The following is an 18,474-nucleotide window of genomic DNA, read 5'->3' as shown; positions in this document are numbered from 1 at the left end:
GCTGTAGTTAGAATTAATTTCCACTTCCGTAATCCAGGAATGATGACATGCAATCCACTGTGTCATTTGCTGTAAATCTAAGCTGATTTACCTGAAGACATGGGAATTCTGTTGCTGCAGCTGGATATTCGGGTTTGGATTCCTGGTAATTTTGTGTTTGTAGGGGAAATAAGACTGTTCCTTCCCCCTCCCTCCATCCCCTCATCTCCCTTCTCTCCTTGAAAACATCAAAAATTGTGGGTCCAGTTCTCTGGAGTGCTCAGCAGTATTGCAAGGATACTGCCCAGAGAAGCTGTAGCTGCCCTGTCCTTGGCAGTGTTCAAAGTCAGTTTGGATGAGGCTTGGAGCAACCTGGTCTAGTGGAAGATGTCCCTGCCCGTGGCAGGGGGTTGGAGTTGGATTAAGGTCCCTTCCAACCCAAACCGTTTTATGAGTCTATGTTTTTAGTGGGAAGATGGTTTGAAATGTCTGTGTAACGCATCTGCATGCCATAGGTTCTCCCCTCTTGGGCTATGGTGGAGATTTTAAAATGATCTCCTTCCTTGGGTTGCAGGACTGGCACTTTCCGAGGTGTAGAAGCTAACTGACACTGGAGGAGCTCTGATACCTGGATATTCCCTAGGTATGGAAGGATGACACTGGTGGGATGACAAATAGCTGGAAGAATCGCACAATAGATAAGAAAGCATACCGGTAACTTTCCATGCAGTAAAAAAACCTCAGCTGAAGCAGCAAGGAGCACGGTTTAGCTGCTTCAGCATGGACAAGACAATATTTCAAGCATCACCAGATCATGGTTTCTAAGAATTAGAGCTGTTGACAGACTTTCAAAATGTTTTGACAACTCATTTCACTGAGAGTTTTTTTACTTGGAGCCTTGAAAATTTGTCACCGTTTTGCAAAATCACTCAGTTTTTTTTTGCTATGAAGATGGGGGGGGGAAGTCCATCTATTTTTTTCATTAAAGCCTTGCTGAAAATGCATGGTCCTTTCTAAAGTAACTTCTGGAAAAGAAACCTCCATTAGCTGGATGCAAACCCTCCACAGCTGCAGGACTTTGGCTTAGAGGAAGGTCACGGTTTTGGTTGATCTGATCCAGATTTGTTTGAGGAAACATCCTGAAGCTGCTGCTGCTGCTGTGTCTCTGCTTGGGGACAACTCCTTAAAAGCAGACATTTGGTTAAATGAATGATGGGTTTATAAGTTTGCTTGAGTAAGTGAGCCAAATCTGCAGGTATTTGGTGAAAATCTCACCCCCTTTAAAACCTTTCCCTTAGGATTTCTTTTTAAAGCTGATGGTCATCTGTGAATCAGTAAGCCAAAATTGGGCCCCTGCCCTGCAGGTGCATTGTATGGCTGGCACCAGCCATTTTGTTTGCCAGGAGGCTGGTGTTTGTGAAAGCAATTATTTTAATAATCAACCAGTGATGTTTACATCATTAGCTTGGCTGTTTAGAGTGGAGCTCCTGCAAAGAAATGGGATGCATTCATTAGATGTTTAATTAAGCCATTGTCTGAAAATAGGTCATAACACCAAGCATCACATCTCATTATTAAAGGATAAAGTTTAACGTGGTATTTAAAAACTTACACAGCCCAGTTATTGTTATTCCTTCTATTCTCTTTGCTCTCGTGGGTAAAACCCTTAAATTCTCAGCTATGGTTTGACCATGTGAATGACAAGCAAGTTGGCAAGACCACTTCTTTAGACTTCAGGAATATCAAGACCTCCACAGCTGCTCTTAATACAAGCTTCACTTGTACATGTCCCCACTGATGTTGCAGTGAGTATCTGCTGAAGAAAAAAATCAAGTGCATAATTTAAGAGCTTTTTACCACTACATTGGCATAGAAATGTGTGAAGGAATTATCTGGAAGTGTCTCACACAGTTTGAACGTAAATGTAGTGAGTGGCCTTATGGTTAGTCTGGGTGCTCAACAAACTGCACAGGCAGTGAAGTGATCCTCTTCTTCACCTGTAACTCCTCCTGGATTTAAGGGGGTCATCTCTGCTTTGGTATTACTTTGTAATTAAATGAAATGGATGAGGCAATTGGTAGTCTATGCAATCAGAATGTTGGTAGCATAGTAAGAAAGGGCTTCAGTCATAAGTGAATATGCCAGTTTTCTAAGTTAAAAAGCTGAATACTTGGGATGGAGGACAAGTTCTTTCTGGTACTCAGTGTGATGATAGACTGAGACAGTTAAAAGTATACTAATTGCAGAGTATTATGGAAAATTTCGACGTTTCCATGGAGCCTCAGAATTTGCTAATGCCTCCTCATCCTCTCAGAGTACTTTCATGGGTTTTGAAGCAAAGGACAAGCCTGGTGACCCAAATGTTCATCTATACTCATCTCCTGTCTGTATCAGTATTTTTGGTGAGGGAAGAGAGAAACAGGCAGGTTTATGGATGCTCTTGAAGCCATGAGTTGCTTACTGCAGCCAGTAGTTTTATGGGTTGGCTATCAGGTGGTCCACCTTGAGTCTTGGGCTGAAGCTGTTGTCAAGTATAAGCTGTATAAGCCCTTGTTACTGTCAGGAGGACTCTGGCTTTCATGAGAGCAGAGCTGAAGCAGCTGATGAGATAAACTTGGGAATCCTGTGAGATCCCTTTCTTGTACTCCCAAACCCAAAATCAAGTCAGGGTGAGAGGTAGGAGTTGGCTATGTGGCAGTTTTGAGTTGCTAGGTCTAACTGCTAGAGGATGCTAAGCTTTGGAAGAGGAGGACTGTAACTGAAGGGGTGGGTTTAGTAGGGGAATGTTTCCACAGGCTGAAGAGAAACAGAAAACAATGGCTGTTTAAATTGGGAGACTCCTGCTTTCTTCCTGCTTATTTATGAATAGTTATGCAATGGTCTTTTTTTAATTTTGCCTAAGGCCCAGTGGTAATCTAACCTGCTTTCTCACTTTCACTGTTAGCACTGAGAGAGAATAATCCAATTAGCTCTTCAGCGCTGACAATTACATCCAATTTGGATGTGATGAATAGCCAATTTCAAAAGGCCTGATCCTATATAGCGCTCTGAGCATCCTGAGCACATTAATGTGCCAGTAACGTCAATGAAGGCACCCTGCATTTTGTGCTGTTGGTTCTGTATTCACACAACTTAATTTCATCTGAGTCTTTGGTGGTATGAAGCTTCACCTTTTATGGGCTAACCTTCCACTCTGGTGGGTTATGTTCTTTCTGCATTAGTTTTGCTAATTTGTTTCCCATTATTGCTTTGCACAGGGAAATCTCAGTCAGTGCCTCAGCAGGCAAAGGATTTTTAATACATTTTAATAATGGAAATATATTTGTCTACAACTCGGGGAGAAGCAGCTCTGCAGTGTTTCTGAGACCGTACAAAGGATAATTTCTGAATACACAAATCACTGTTGAGTTTATGTAGACTATTAGGCATCAAACCAGTCACCTTGTTGGGGCTTTTTTTTGGCTCTCACCTGGCTCAGCACAACCAGAAGAGATCAACATCCTTTAGCTCTTCAAGTGAATGGCTGAGTTTTTGAAAACACTGAATGGCCAATGAAGTAACCAAAGTGTTCTGCACCATGCTATTTGTTTTGGCAATAATTTGGAGGAAAGAGGAAAAGCTCTTTGTAAACCTCTCTGTTAAGGTGAGAGGGATGGCCCCTGTATTCAAAGAAGGGTTTAAGTTCACAGTGCTGCAGGGAGGAGGGATGGACAGATGTGTGGATGGATAGATGGGTGCAAGAACCTGCAGAATAGGACTGGTGCAGCTACTGAGAAGCCTGCATCCTCCACATCCATGCTTTCCTGCGTACTAAAGAGCTGCAGGGAGCTTGCCAGGAAGGGAAGTAATTTTAGAGTGTGATTTGGAAAATGATTCAGTTTAAAACTGCTATTTTTGAAGGGCTACTTTCAGCTGGGATCCAGTCCCCAGCATGTTCCCAGACACAGTCGCCTTGTTACAGCAGAATGTGGTGGATGGGGGAGGAGAAATGTCTGTCTAGGATCCTGGAGCCCTGAACCTCATGCTGCTGCCAAGAAAACAATTGATGGGAATGAGTCCTTCTCCTGTTTCATGTCTCATTCTTCATCTAGGAGGTGAGTGCTTTAACCTAGCTAGGTTGATGGACACAGCAAAGGTAGCTCTGTCCACCCTCCCTAAGGGTTCACTGTCCTTGAGTGAAGGAGTAGGCACGTGTATTTGGAAATGGGGCTGCTGGGCAGACAAAGGTTTGAGACAGGAAAGCCTGCTTTATCCTGTTGACATAAAGGCCAAGGACAGCTTTGAGGAGTTTATCAATCAAAGTTATGAAATGGCAACAAACACCTTTTTCATGCCATCTGAAGATGAACTGCATGAGTTTTACAGACCCTGCAGCTGCATCTCCTACAGATCTCTCCAGACAGTAGCACTGAAATGAAAACTGCTATGCTGACACTCACTCCATGAGGCTGAGGCTTTACAGAATTGCAGCACAGGCAGCTTTCAATCACAGCACTGGAGAAAATGAGGCAACCTCTTTGGCCTGCCAGGTTTATTTGCTTTGTAGGGTGAAAAGCTGCCGATAGCTTCAGATCCTGTGCTGATTACACCTGTAGTTATCAACAAGCAGGTTGAAATAGCCCTTTCAGTCTGGATTTGTCCCTCTTGTTTCATTCAGGTAGGTGCTGGGTGATGGTCCTCTGAGGCCATTTACCCTGCTAAGCTTTTCATAAACAGGTTCCACTTGTGAGCAAGCAACTTCATGCAATTGGGTTTGCTCTCAAGGACATGTGGAGTCAAAATGTATGGCTGAAGACTATGCTCTGGTTCCCATGCAGGTATCAGGGCTTCTCACTGGTGATGGGTTTTGGAAGTGTTAGTGTTTATCACAGTGGTGCCTGAGAATGACTGGCTGTCAGGATTTCCAGGTAGTGGACCAAGGCCAGCTGAGACATAGAATCACAGAATGGTTTGGGTTGGAAGGAACCTTAAAGCTCATCCAGTTCCAACCCCCTGCTATGGGCAGGGACACCTTCCACTAGACCAGGTTGCTCCAAGCCCGATCCAACCTGGCCTTGAACACTGCCAGGGATGGGGCAGCCACAGCTTCTCTGGGCACCCTGTGCCAGCACCTCACCACCTTTACAGGGAAGAATTTCTTCCCATTGTCTCATCTCAGTCTCCCCTCTGTCAGGTTAAAGCCATTCCCCCTTGTCCTGTCCCTACAGGCCCTTGTCAAAAGCCCCTCTGCAGATTTCTTGTAGCCTCTTTAGGCACTGGAAGCTGCTCTAAAATCTCCTCTGAACCTTCTCTTCTCCAGGCTGAACCAGCCCAGCTCTCTCAACCTGTCTCTGTAGCAGAGGTGATTCAGCCCTTGGAGCATCTTCATGTGTGTGCATGTAGATACAAAGCAAAGTAATGATTTCCCTTGAATGAAAGAAAAAAGCTGAGGCCACAGTTGATTGTCAGTGTATCCATCCAGTCTATGGTAGTGTTGAGTGTGTGGTAAGTGACAGACTTTATAGGAAGCCTCATTTTCATCCCTGCCTCTCACTTTTGCCTAAGGTTGCTAAGAAGCAGAAGCATGGATCATTTTCTGAGTTGATTCTATGGTCCTGTTCACCTCCTGACATGCAGCAGATGAGTAGCCCAGTTTCAGGTTTCTCTGAGATCCAGCAAGCAGGTCCCCAAGGCAGCAAACAGAGGCCCCCTCGCTAGCTCACCTTGCATCTAGCAGAGAGTTGACTATTCCATTGGTTTAGACAGGAAGAAATGATAGTAAAAGGGGGCACATCATTGTGCTGCTTAGTTACTATTTCTTTTTGGGGGAATATGTATGTACAAAGGAACATGATGGTATATTCTGTATCTGGGGGTGGGGAGGAAGAGGAAAATATCTTTTGAACAAATGCCAAACTTCTGCTAGGAAGCAGAAGGTGAAGAAAGACCATGACAGTGAGGAAGGGTCTCTTTTACAGCTGCCCATTCTTGCTTCTAAAGTGGTGAGCAAACAGGGGAATGAACGAAGCTTTCAAAAATAGAATATCCAGTTTGCTATGCAAGGGGATTTAAAGGACCTTTCTTTCCTGATTAAGATTTTCTGTTATTTATAGCCACATAAAAGATGTTTTAAGTGTAATACCGATATATTATTTGTGCACATAATGAAAGAAAGACAACTGCTGTGCCACTGAGCATGCAAAAATGTATCAGGGAAAACAGGCAAAGCTGCATTCAGGACCAGGTTCATTTTCATCTCTGGTTTTCCTTAGCCTGGAAATGAACTTCAGCTGCCCCAGTTTTCCTATTTTTAGAGTTGGCCACTGCCCATATTCACCTGGGCACTAGAGGGAAATTGGATGAAGCTGTTTGGCAGCATTTTGCAGTCATTTAAAAATGAGCAGTTGAAGCAGCGGAAAGGGAAAGCGATTGAACTTTTCACAGCGGATTTAATCTTTTGTAGGTGTTCTGTAACCAGTGCTGCCACTTTGGTTTTAGAGCACTGGGGTATGATTTGGCCTTTAACAAGCACTCATCTGGTAAAAATGCATCAGTGGAAACATAAGAAATAAAAGCACACAATGAAGAACACACAGTATTGAAACCCAGCTACCTGCTCTGCTGGAGGTAAAAAAGGCCTTTTAGGGAAGGAATGAGGTGAACATAAAAGAAGAGCAGGATGGAAGGTGCCTGAAAGTGGACACTTCAGAAGTGGAGTAAATAGGGTAGCTCTGAGAGATCACCTCTATAGATCTGTGAGAAGTGCAGGAGGTGGGGATGGAGAATATAAAGACTTTGTCAAAAAGGTTTCTGGAAGCTCCATCAGTCTTCGAGTCCTCTCTAAAGATTTCCTCCCGGCTGCACAGTTTCCATGCCCTTCGGGTTGCTCAACTTCCAGTTCATTACAATGGTCAGCATGAGCTAGTGCAGAGGGTGGAAAGTTCCCAAGCATTGCCAAACTCTATTTTCTCAGGTGCACCTCAAGGCACATGTTCCTGTTTCACAGTGCCTCTGTGTCAGGCTCAGCCCATGTGCCACCCACTGCTGCTGTGCTGTCATCTTCTGACTGCTGGTCTAACAGCCAGGGTAGAAACAATCAGGCTTAGAAAACGTGGGTTTTCTCACCAATTCTGTGCTGATATATTGCATAACCTCAGTCCAATAATGTCTCTTCCGGTTGCCTTGCATACCCTTCTGACCTTGGTCCTGTTTCTCTCCTTAGGTTGAGAAACATTACAGTCTCTTTTATTTTAATGCATTATCATAGCTCCATTGGAGATGCAATGAAATCATGGCTGGGATTATGGCAAGCTTCCCACCATCCATGAAGGAAATAAAGAGCTACCTTCTGATGTGAGAACCATCGTACTGTGGAGACCCTGTGATGCTGATAATGATCTATGGGTGAAAAACTCTGCTATGAAAAAGATGTGTCTTCTAACAAGCAGGCTGCATTTCTGTCCAAATGCCAGCATGGCTTGTTATTTCCTAATGAAATGGAATATATTCATGCTCTCTGAAGTAGATTATGTTGATTTAATTTGTGTTTTATGATCAAGATTCCAAATTTGCTGTCTTTCATGTTTTATAAGTAGTGAGCAGGGATTTAGCTTCATGGGACCCATTAATTTCAATACAGCTAACTCCTCAAGCACTACTTTAAAGACTATTTTATACATAACAACATGGAATTTCACCTCTCCATATTTCTCTTAGTCTCTGCAGGAAAAAAACTGTGATAGCTGATCTGAAGGCAAGCACAGTTTTCATTATTGCTTTCAAAGCAATAAGCATTTTTAGAACTCTGAAGTTTTTCCTGCTGACAAACAACAGGCAGTGTATAACACAGAAATCAAATAGCTGCTTCTTTGTGGGTCAGGTTGGAGAAAGTAAAAGAACAATCTCTTTATGTAATTCCAATGTGCTGTCTTAAGAGATTTTTGCTTTAGAGAATTGGTATGCACTAAGGGAGATACTTCTTCAGTGTGAAATATTATTAGGAGTGTTTACTTTTCTATATGAGATTTTCTGGGTTTGCTTCCTTCCTCACATAGGAATAAAAATGATCTGGCTGCTGTAGAGGATGAGAATAGGGGGGAAAAAAGACATGTTTTCCAAGCAAAAGAAGTGAATTTTATACTTTTGTTGTCCTTACAAACCATGTCTTGACTTTCCTCTCAACCATTAAACTTGTCTCTCTGTGCATCCCACTAGTAAAAGACAAAATTCACACTTTAAATGCTCTTTCATCTTGTCCCTATCCAGGAGAATGGAACAATCTGGGGATGATCCTGGATGATTTTGAGTATTTTGTAGCAGAAGGAAAGACCTCTCAACATCACCTGAGGATTTCTGGTAGATCTTGGACATAACAGGGTGTTCTATTGGAGCTCAGCCTGGTGAGAACTCTTGCCAGAACAGTGTCTGTGCTGCAGGAAGAGCCCTGTCTGAAGCTCCAGCAGTCTGTGCGCTTTGTAGGACATATCTGTGGGATCACACCTGGATTGTGCTCACCCTCAAGTAATGAAATCCTACGTTTGTCAAAATTTAGTCTTTCTAAAATTTGTCTTTCCTGATTGAGCTCATGATTCAGATAAACAAAATGCAGGTTATTCTGATGGCATTTCACAAAGTTTGGACTCATGGTGGCCCAGTCACAATTTTCCTTGGTTTGGGATTGCAAAACATTCCTTTTGCTCTGAATTGAAATGAGGGAGTACTTCCCTTTTGGCAAGTATAGAGTGTCTCTGGACCTGTGCATTTCTGGTCATGAAGAAGGTTATACACACCACCAGTCGTTGGTTAATACTGTGTGTATTCATCCTAGGAATCAAATTCTCCTATGAATCAAATTCTTCCATCTGTGATTGAGTGCCGAAATTTAAAAGGGCCAGTGCAATACAACAGGACAAAAATCATCACCTTAACTACAGTATGTGAAAACTTGTGTCATGGGCTTCAGCTTAACAACAAAACTGATCTATAAATAGAGATCTGATCAGCTGGAAATGACTGAATGGATTTTATCAGTTGAGTATTGAATAATTACGAGCTGCTCAGGTCTTATATACACACTGGAAGTGTACAGCTGATAGAGATGTAGCTCAGGAGTTCATTATTTGATGGCTATGGGAGTTACGAATCCCAGGGACTGCCTGATCTTAGGACACTATTTCTAGGCTGCATCATATTTAAGTAGGTAAGATTGTATTCCTTAGGACTGGTGTCTATATTTGAATCAGAGAGATAAAAATCAGAGAAAGAAAAGGTACATTTAGCATTGCCCCAAGAGCAAATGAGTGTATATTACCTATGAATACACTGAGAATGAATATTTGAAAAGGCTTCTAGCTGTTAATCAAATTTCCAATCTGTCTTCCAGTAGGAAGAACGAGAGCAAAAAGCTGGACTGCGTGTAAGGTGGAGTCTGAAGTGTATTATATAAAGTGATGTCTGCAATAGCAGAAAACTGAATTTAATGGATAAAGTGCTGCTAAACAAGGTCAGCTATTTTAAGGTGGATAACATACAGACCTCGGTCATATGTAACGTTTCTTTCTGATCACTGCTAAAATGGGTGTCCTGCTTCTAAGCTCTTTTCACTGCAATAGATCTTGACTTTTGGAAGACAAATAACAATCGTAGGCTGGCTGGGGAATGCATTTAGGAAGAAAGGCTTAGCAGGTTTTTCCTTGAAGATCCTCATTAGTGTAAGCAAAAAGACAAAAGGAAGAGACCCCATTATTTTCCCAACATGAAGGCTTCTCAAGGTCTCTGCCCTTCAGGACCCAGCAGAGATTTTCCAACTGGGGAAGAGAAAGGGAAATGTTTGCTAAAAGACAGATTGCAAACATCCAGCTGCCTGTTCTTTAATTGATCGTTTACAGTGGGAATATGCAGGAGATCTATACTCGTGGTTAGACTGTTATTTGGGAAGGCAGTAAAATACATTCTACTGAGAACTGCTTCATATTAACTTCATATTAAGCCTGTAACCCAGGTTTTTTTTAGAACACAGCAATTGTTTTGTATTTTCATTTTGAGGCAGACGCTGCTCTGTGTATTTAAAGCAATAATTTGTCTCTTTTAATTTTTTTCCTGCTTGATTAAGAAGCATAAAAACACAAAGGAGAAAAAACCCCAGGTATTAGATAGGTTTTTGTTTAAGGCCAGGTTTGGCATCTCCGTGGTTGGAAGTGCAGCAGGTAAGTGCAAACGTTCTCAAGTAGGGAAGCTATCAGATGCAGTCCATGGGGCTGCACCTAGTTCAGTGAAACACAATTGGAAAGTCCAGAAATGAGGGAATGATGGTCACAGGCAACAGTTGTTTGCTGAACCTATATTGCCATTTTTAGGTGAGGTATGGCCACTGGCCTTTGGTTTCTTATTGCTGCAGGTTAATCTCTTCTATGATCTTTTCCAAGCCTCTACAATCAGTATCTTCTCAATAAGAAGATGACTACTAATTAGAGGATTAATTTCTGCTAGGAAGAAGTTTAGTATTTGTGAGTTTTCCTTTAAATTGCTGCTGCTAGGAGGTATACAGACAACAGATTTAATGTTTACTGCTATGCTTCTTGTCTGGTAACCTGAAACAGCATTCATACCTCCTGGGTTCCTATCTAGTACTTATGCACAGACTTGTCTTCTTCTATGTAGCAGCTAAGCTTTGCTGGAAAAGCAAAGAGAATGAACAATACTGTGGTGTCTCAGTACTTCCTCCAGCACTTGCAGTACCATTCTGTGTTCAGCCTGTTCCATCACTTCTGTAAGTCTCGAATCCTCTGCAATAAAGCACCTTTCACAATCGTTTCCTAACAGACATGTGATAGCTACAAGGTATCTCCTTGTCTCTGATATTAAATTCCCCAGTACTAATGGATTATGGCCTTCAGCATTGTTGATATTATTAAGAACAATACTGTTACATTGGAAACTCAATCAACCCTCACTTTTTACATTAATTGCTGTAGGGTTTTTCACTTGGAAGCCCAAAAGGAAGCAAATATCCTGGATTCATGAAAACAACTCAGATATAAAACACAACAAGTAATGACTGTTTACCTTTCACCCTCAAAAAGAAAGCAGATAATTAGAAAAGAAAGTAAACAAAGGCACTGGTGGAAGAAAAGAGGCTATATATGGTGCCATAGGTCCTTAATGAGAAACTCTGCCTGCTTGCATCTACATAGCTCAATAGCAGTCCAGCTCTTTCTTAAAGGCAAGTGGGTTGCTTTCACAGCAGGTTTTGAGGCATCTTTTTTGGGCACCTGGAGCTAAGGATTGTCCATCTGTGAGTTGTATTTCTACTTCCCAATGCATTTCTGCTTGTTTCCACACATGCAGTGAAAGCTCCTGTACCCTCCTCTCCTTTTTTGAGCACAGCTGGCTGAAGTGAAGATCCCCAGGGAATTATAAAGCAGAATCTTGTTCCTGTCTTATGGTGACGGTTCACTTTAAAAGAATATGCATCAGTAGAGGGTATCTGAGGAGCTGTTGACTGTGATGCTCCACAGAGGTAAGCAGGTCAGGAGGGGGAGCCACCTTTAGTGGTCAATAGCATTTGGAAGGGACAGGAGGCTCATCTTCATGCATCAAATTTCTGTTCTGCTTCATTCCAGAGATTTCATTTCCTTAGCTGGAAGGTTTCCTTGGTCTGGGAATGGGTTCAAGCCAAACACAACATCAGGCTCCCATAGGCTTTGGAGGTTTCTGCTTGGTTTCAGGGAAGAGGTTGGTCCACTCTACAGATCTCAGCCCAGTGAGTTATAGGTAGAGGAGGAGGAGGATGGAATGACACAGCTTTGCTCAGCCCTCAAGGTGTAAATGAGTGCCATTGAAAAAGGGTCCTTTGCTACAGGCTAAAACCTAGCCCAGAACACTCCTGCTGCACTGAGTGCTTTAAATCTGATGGAGCCTTCTTTGTTCAAATGGCATCGCTCTTGACTGGCATCAGAAGTGAAAATCTATCCTCTTTAACAGAAACGTTTCTGTCCTTAATTATAACTGGGTTTTAGTAACATCCCCTCTCTACCGCTTTGCTCATGCATTGATTTTTCATTTCTATGCCTGTTTGGGACGAAAGCCTGGCAGATCACTGCCTGAATGCATCAATTCTGTAGAGAGTTTACGGTGGCAGGTACACAGAAGATAAATGGATAGTATGGCCTTGTCTTGACAGGAACTGTTACTGGCATGGACAAAGCTTCATTTCAATATCACTATAAAACATGAAGCCCATAGCTTTGTGAGTGAAACATGCAGCAAACACTCATCTGATCCTTACTAATGTGAAGAGAACTCTGACTCAGATGGGTTGAAGGCAGGTCAAGCTGAAACCATCTTGCTCATGGCAAATGAAGTGGTGACTGACAGAGCACAGGTAGGTGGACAGCTAATTTCAGGGCATGCATGAATGTGGTGGCATGCACAAGATGTCCTCTGGCTGTAGCAATACAATGAGGGACTGTAGGCTGGAAATCAGCTTATACAGCTGAAAGCCTGAATGTTCAGGAGCTCAGAATGTGGCTCACCAGGAATGTTCTGTAATAATCTGAAATACGGTGTTTTGTTTTGTTTTGTTTTGTTTTATGAGAGCTTACTGCTGCTTTTAGTGGTCTTACAGAGCTGAGCTTTCAGCTAATGTGGGGTGCATTTACACTGCTGGCAGTATGAAGTGCTCTCTGATGGAGCACACCTGCAGTTTCAGTTTCTGCATTTGTCGTGTTTTAAACAAATGGGAATGAAATACTTAATGATTAAACCTAACATGTAATGCTGTTTACAGCACTGAATGTATTAAAAACAGTGGCACAGAGTCTAGTTGGAGATGTGTAACTAGTGTTGTTCCCCAAGGGTCAGTAGTGGTTCCAGTATTGTTTCACTTACTCGTCACTGACTTGGATGAGTAGAGTGCTTCCTCAGCAAGTTTGCCGACAATACAAAACTGGGAGGAGTGGCTTGTACCCTGGAGTCCTATGCCGTCATTCAGAAGGATCTAGACAGGCTGGAGAGGTGGAATCTTTTGAAATCCAACAAATGCAAGTGCAGGATCCTGCCCCTGGGAAGGAATAACCCCATGCTCCGGTACAGGTTGGAAAGTAGCTCTGCAGAGAGGGACCTGGGAGCCCTGGTGAACAACAAATTGTCCATGAGCTAGAAAGGTGCCATTGCGGCCAAGAACGCCAATGGTATCATGGGCTGCATCAGAACATTGCCAGTAGGTCAAGGGAGGTAAACCTCCCTCTCTACTCAGCCCTGGTGAGGCTTCAGGTGGAATTCTGTGTCCAGTTCTGGGCTTCCCAGTACAAGAGAGAAGTGGAGCTCCTGAAGCAAGTCCAGTGAAGAGCTACAAGAATTATTAAGGGTCTGAAGTGTCTTTCATGTGAGGAAAGGTTGATGGAGCTGAGCCTGTTCAGCCTGGAGAAGAGAAGGCTCAGGGGGGATCCGATCACTGTGTTGAGGTATCTGAAGGGAGGGTGTCGAGGATGGGGCCACACTCCTCTCACTGGTGGCAGGCAATGGGATGAGAGGCAACGGGCATAAACTAAAAGGCAGGAAGTTCCACCTGAATGTGAGGAAGAGCTGCTTTACTGTGAGGGTGACCAAGCATTGGAATTGGTTGTGGAGTCTCCTTCCCTGGAGATACTCAAGATCCTGAACCTTGCCTTGACCACTTATTTCTAAATCTATAGAAAATACTATTACTGCCACTTTTTTCAGGGAAAAGATTGCTTCCAACAGAGAATTGGGAAATTGTTTCATTGAGTTCTATTGTTTTTGCCACTGCATGGCAATCTCCGGTCCTGAATTTTTAATGAAATGCAAACTAGAGTGTCATAGTTAAGGAATTATGCCCCATAATACATCTTTAAATTTAATACGTATAAATTGCACCAGGTTTAATCAATGCACTATATATTTTTATTACTATAAATGAGCTCTGGAGACATTATTTATGGTGAATTAAGTGAGATTTTATGGTGGGAACTTTAAAGGGTCTCATTTCACTTAATTAGGAAAAGCAACTGCACCAAAAGCAGTGAAATAATGCAATGACTAGCAGGATGAGAGTCTTCTCCTCCATCTTTACTGGGCACATCTGACTTCCTGGACCATCTAATAGTTAACAGAAGACTAATGGCTTCTGAGTGTCTGCCTGTTATGCTAGGTCTTAGAACATGGTTAGGTTTTTATGCTTAACAGAGAACCCAAGGTTTCTCAGTACCTGAGGGCACAACATGGAGTCTTGCATCACTGTTAACTTTTCTCAGAAGGAATAACAGCAGTTCTTACCTGCCTGGGAGGTATCTGGTCATCTAAGAATCCCCCCTAGTCTGGGGAATATTTCAAAGACAAAAGGCAAGTATTGACCTTTCAGAAGCAGAATAAGCATGTTCCTAATGTATAATACTTGATTTAGAGGAGAGAATTTCTGGATAAACATAGATACTGAAACTGGGCAACTAGTTTGGCTTCCACTGAGTTGTAAACTGACCTGCTTGTGCAGACCACAGAAAATTAAGCAATGGGAATCTCATTTGACTTAGTTATAGAGGGGACCAAGAAAATAGCTATTACTGAGTGAAAACTGCTTTTTGTGCACTGTAAAGAATAGTAAGCCCTAGTGTAACAAGACCATTAAAATGTCATGAAATACAAAGGAAATGCCTATGTCAGTGATTCTGCAAAGAAGTTTTGAGCAACTACAGGATTTTGCTAGAGAATATTTGTAGAATGAACTGGAAACACTTTTCCTAATGACCAATGTGCAATATAAAAGTCACTTGATTTTCTCTCATGCCTGTGTTCAGAATCTCAGCTGAAACTTTTTCCAGTTCAGAGCAATACTCTTGGCCCTGAGGAAGACTGATACTCAAACACAATTTGGACAACTTTGTGAAAGAGGATGTGCTGCCTATTATATGAACCCCAGTCCTAAAAAAGACAACATGCAGCTCAGAAAAGGGAGCTAAGCAAAACACCTAATGGTTAAATATAACAATGAAATATCAAAGTTGTCTTGAGAAAAGCTCTGTTCAATCTGCTGCAATTAATGGAGACATGGTGTCTGAGGACCAGAGGGCACAGTCTGACCATCAAATCAAAGTAGATTTTCATCTCATTATTTTTCTGGTGAGCCTAAGACATTGTGTCTAACTCAAGCACATCTTTTGGCAAGATAATCTGATCTTGATTTCAATACTGCTCTGCAGCAGCACAGAGGCAGCTCTAGGGTGTCCATTTCCAAACCAGTGGCTGGAACTCTGCTCCATGTAGTTGCTCTCTGCTAAGCACGTTGTTTTGGGTCAAGATGACTACATGTCCTCTGGGCGTCATCCCATACCACTTTGCAGTGCTGCACTGTGCAAGGTGGATATAGTAGGTTGGGCAGGGACTTGGGGATCACCTCTATGGTGCAGTCCATAGTGGGAAGGCACGTTCCTTACCCATAACTCTGAGGAGCTATTAGAAGGAGCAACTTCTGCCTCCTTTTGGACATAATGTGTTCGCAGAGTGGTGACTGGCTTTTCGTGCTTCAGGGAGATGTCTGAAGCACTGGGGCAGAACAGGAATTTGCTGATGGTGCCTTCTCCACCCTGCAGGTTTTTTGTTGAGGTTAAAATATCATTTGGAATTAAACTTGGAGCCAATTTATTTCAGCCCACCCTCCTTTCTCCTCTCCTCCCCTTCTTCCTTCGGTCCCATCTTTCCTGCAGAGAAAAAAAATCACCATGCAATTCAAGGGGGAGAGTCCTGCCGAAGGAGCTCAGGTTTATTCTTGCTGCTGAAATGAAGAATGGAAAAGTTCTTCAAAACTCTGCCATCTATTTATAAAATACAAGACTTATGATTGATTTGTTTCTGCTGTCTTATTAATCTTTGCCATCTTCAGACATTCAAGAACTGTAAGTCAGCCCCCTCAGATTCATTAAGGGGAATAAAAAGGTTCCCTTTCTCTGACTACTTTTTCTGAGCACTGGGGGATCACATTTTAAGGATGTTTCTCTGCAACATAAAAGAATTGTGATGTACTTAGAAAATAAAAAGGCCCTTAAGAGGAATATCAGCACTCACTACATCTGTGATAAAACGGTGTGATTCAGCTTCTAGCTCTTGTGTAAAGAAAACGAAGGACATGTATCTTTATTTAATGGATGTGTCCTTCAGGAGTAAAGAGCCATTGATGGTACTTGCTTTGAACGTGCTCACAGAAGCCGTCTTCTTCTTCATACACCTGTATCTAATGGACATAGCAGGACGTAGGGTCTCACAGCACAGCAGTAGCACTTGTGTGACTCCAGGATTTGTTGAAGTACTCTCTACACTTCACTCCGAGTTGCTGACTGCACACCTCTCCCAGCCTCGCTCCATGAATGATGGTCAGCTGGACAGACAGACGAACAGATGATGCAGTAGGAAAAGCATCTCGCTGCTACTAGTTGATGGTGAAAACCTGCTTGCATGATTTCCTCCAGCATAAATGAAGATGAAAAATCTTTCTGCTTAACAAGCCTATGGCTAAGATATGGAGACCTAGGATTAAAATGTGCTGGGAGAGTCAGGTGTAGCGGGGGTCAGATACCTTACTCTACCTGCAGATGGTATGGGGTGAAATTGCTCTGTTTCTGCTCATTCCCATATATTCAAAACTGAGAAAAGTCTTAGACTTGGGTGTTTCAGTGTCAAGAAATCTTCCTAATAGCCAAAGATTTCTTTCCTAAATTTGGTTCATTTTTTACCTTTCCTTTCTCACCCCAAACTACCCTAACTGGTTCTGCATTTTTTAAATCTACATCTTAGACAATTTAGAATTATTTGGAAGTGGTTATCATGTTCCCTCTCATACTGCTATTCACTTGCCAACTTCATGTGCGTCTGCAGTCTTGTGTGGACAATTTGTGGGCAGGATCACTTCTCCCCTATACATGAAGTTGCTTTTCATACAGCTTTCTGTAACTTCTGTCTCTGTTTCAAAGCTTTTAGGACACCCTCACCTCCCAGTATATTTCAGTCTTTACTTGGTTTTGGAATTTTCTTGTTGATATTTAGCTCATTAATGAAGATGATAGGAAGTAGGTCATATAAACCTTTTAATCCTAGTGTTACAAGTCTATGTGCTGTAGGTAAAACTAGCTATGTATCAGCCTCAAGGTGAAAGTAATAAATCTTGTCCTTGGGATACTTTGCCAAGTGACTGATTAAAAGCAACCTTCATGGAATTCATTTTCTTTTCAACTGGCCCATAAACCCACCAGCGTATTCCCCTTTTCTTAATTACTCAGTACCTTCAGTAGAAGAAAACTGTCAGTTCTCTGAGAAGACCTGAATATCTGGGGTTCAGACTTCTAGCATTACTCTCCTCTTCTGGCCACTGTAGTCTGCAGGTATTCAGTCCTGCTGAACACTTGGGCTGCAAAGGCAGACCATGAATTAGTATGATTTTTCTCAAAGTGATTAGGCTGCAGGTCCCTGTCTGCGGACGGTGTTTCTGGAGAAGGCATATCATGTCCCAGGAGACAAAGCTGGAGCAAGGAGCAAAAGTGCTTTGTGGAGACAGACAGATGGCTGATTGACAGTGTTGGAGAGCATTTTTGGGTTAAAGAAGGTAATAAAATGGAGAAGAGGCATTAACTTCAAAATTAGGATGGGAACGAGGGAGATAAGATACTGTTTAAAAAGTTGGGTGATTTTTAAAATACATCATTTTGCTGTCAAGTGAATTGTAGAGGAGAAAGGGAGATTATTCATTAGATGCATCATCAAGACAGGACATAAAGGATTAGGAAAGCTGTTTGAGCCATAAAGCTTTCACCAGGCAAGGAAAGAGTAATGATCTTGTTTTTATTGTGGTGTCTTCAAGCTGACACAGTTCTAATTTTCTTCCAAAAATAAAGTTATGAGCCAAATATGAAAGGCTCTTAAATCGTGTGTGTTTGCTTCGGTGATGGTGTTGACTGTGCAAGAGACAGTTTGATAACTATCTGTCAGAGATGTAGAGGAGCCTTGTGCTTTATGGGAGCCCAAACAATCCTCAAAATAAATGTAGGTAGAATTTCTTCCTATTGATTAGCTTTCCTGCTGTTTTTGCTTGCTACTGCAGCATCCTCTGTTAGTGTAGAATGAATACCCAGCGGCTTTCAAGGAGCAGCAGTCTGGCCATAGCTTCTTAAGGAAGTGCCAGAGCCAGTAAAAACAGATGAAGGACCTGTATCAAGCTGGAGAATTGATCTGACAGAGGAATACTGGGCACTTCAATTGTATTAGTGCATATTTATGATGACCTGGACAGGCGCTTGACAGGCTGTAGGGGCAGCTTTACAAATACATTCCAGTGGATTTTATTCACCAGAATAGCAAGTACTGCATTTCTTACAATACTCAGAACAAGGTAGCTGGTGAGGAAGGTAATACATAAATACACTCAAATCCCTTCTGTAAGCAAAATTCAAAACTCAGAGGAGCGCTCTTAACTCTCCACACTCACAGCAACAAGAAGCATTGCACATGCACAGC

The sequence above is a fragment of the Neopsephotus bourkii genome, unplaced genomic scaffold, assembly GCF_033783945.1.
Source record: "Neopsephotus bourkii isolate Nb327-2 ecotype Australia unplaced genomic scaffold, CSIRO-AGI_Nbou_v1 NB_71, whole genome shotgun sequence".
Lineage (NCBI taxonomy): Eukaryota > Metazoa > Chordata > Aves > Psittaciformes > Psittacidae > Neopsephotus > Neopsephotus bourkii.
Note: the sequence above shows the minus strand (reverse complement) of the source record.